The sequence below is a fragment of the Trichechus manatus genome, unplaced genomic scaffold (genome assembly GCF_000243295.1).
Source record: "Trichechus manatus latirostris isolate Lorelei unplaced genomic scaffold, TriManLat1.0 scaffold00128, whole genome shotgun sequence".
Taxonomy (NCBI): domain Eukaryota; kingdom Metazoa; phylum Chordata; class Mammalia; order Sirenia; family Trichechidae; genus Trichechus; species Trichechus manatus.
In genome coordinates, this window is record NW_004444064.1 from 1673004 (window position 1) to 1675208 (window position 2205).

Consider the following 2205-nt stretch of genomic DNA (forward strand, 5'->3'; position numbering starts at 1 on the left):
TTTTTTTTTTCTAAATCCATTTAATTTTGTTATCCAAAAATGCTGATGATAGATTTCCATGGAAGCTCAACCTCTTCCTTCCATCAAGCTTCAAACCAACTTTCGGGGGCTATTGCAGTAGGTGACTGCGGGTGTCCCCATCTCAAGCATCGCCCTGTTACTTATCTGTGATTGTCACCGGCACAGTCACTCCATGGCGTGTCCGGCTCGGGAGATGTTCCCTAGGTCTGGGGGCAGCAGCAGCCTAAGAAGATGGACCTTCAAGAGAGACTAGGGACACAGTGCACACACCAGTCCCCAGGGGTGAGGAGGAACAAGGACGTGTGAGGCCAGGATGCCTGGTCACCCAGGAAGGACATCAGATGGGTTGGGCTGGCTCAGGGAACTTTGGGGTGAGCAAGCCTTACTCTGGCATTGAAAGGCAGGAAGCAGCCCCAGGAGTGTGATGCCAGTCCCTTTGTCTTTGCAGTCAGATGTCATCTATCAGAGCGTGTTTGAGCTGATCCACAAGGAGGATAGACCCATGTTCCAGAGCCAGTTACGCTGGTCACCCAACCCAGAACCCGTCAGCAGAGAAGCCGAGGAGGACACCAGCCGTAAGTTACCAAGGCTTAGAGGGACAAGGGCTGGGGTGCCAAATGGACCCTGTATGTGTGTTTTGATCCACAGTGCCTGAAGCTTACAGGCCAAAGGGAAGCAATTAGAGAGTTAGACTTTGTTTCTCAGCTCAAATGTATATTTCATTAAAGAAGCATGGATGGAGCACTCACTGTGTTGCAGGTACGTGAAGGGAAGAGAGGAGGACAGGACACATGAGTGCACTTGAGGAGTCAGGTGGCGTTGGTGGTTCAGGATTTCACATCTTACAGACGCCTCTCATGTCTATGACCTCATTTGATCCTCCTAATAACAGGAAAACAGACATAGGAATGGATTTCTGTTGTCTTCACTACCAGTAAAATGCAGGCATGAATTTTTTTTTAATTGTGTTTTTGGTGAAAGTTTACACAGGAAATTCAGTTCTCATTTAACAATTTCTGTGCGTATTGTTCAGTGGCATTGGGTACATTCTTCGCAGTATCAGCATTCTCGTTATTTCCATTGTGGCTTTTCTGTTTCCATTAATTTAGCTTCCCTGTCTGTCTTAGTCATCGAGTGCTGCTGTAACAGAAATACCACAAGTGGATGGCTTTAACAAGGAGAAGTTTATTCTCTCACAGTCCAGTAGACTACAAGTCCAAATTCAGGGCATCAGCTCCAGGAGAAGGCTTTCTCTCTCTGTTGGCTCTGGAGGAAGGTCCTTGTGATGCATCAGTCTTCCCTTGGTCTGGGAGCTTCTCTGCACAGGAACCTCAGGTCCAAAGGACACACTCTGCGGCACTGTTTTCTTGGTGGTATGAAGTTCCCCTGTGTCTCTGTTCACTTCTCTCTTTTATATCTCAAGAGATTGGTTTAAGGCACTAGCCAATCTTGTAAACCTCATCAGTATAACGGCCACTAATCCACCTTATTAGATCATAGTGATTGAATTTACAACACATAGGGAAATCACATCAGATTACAGAATGGTACACAATCATACAATACTGGGAATCATGATGCAGCCAAGTTGACATATATTTTTTGGGGACACAATTCAATCCATGACAATGTCCTTCCTAGCCTTCTCATCTTTGGTCTAGGGTAAATGTTAATCATTTAGTTTCATCTAGATGATTATTTTGAGGAGCACAGTACTCATGGGTGATTTTTTTTTTTTAATGGACCAACTGCCATTTGGCTGAAAGGTGACCTCTGGGAGTGGTTTGAATTCCAAGTTTAAAGAGTATCTCAGGGCAATAGTCTCGGGGATTCATGTGGTCTCTACCGGTCCAGTAAGTCTGGCCTTTTTTTTAGGAATTTGAGTTTTGTTCTACATTTTTCTCCCATTCTATCCGGGACCATTTATTGAGTCCCTGATTGGAACAGTCGGTAGTGGTAGCCGGACACCATCTGGTTCTTCTGGTCGCAAGGTAGATGATGTCGTTGTTCATGTAGGTTGTTGGTTCTGTAGACTAGTTTTTTCTTTGAGTCTTTGGTTTCCTTCTTTCTGTTTAGCTCCAGATGAGTAGAGACCAATAGTTGTATCTTAGATGGCTGCTCACAAGCTTTTAAGACCCCAGATGTGACTCACCAAAATGAGAGGTAGAACACTGTCTTTATGGA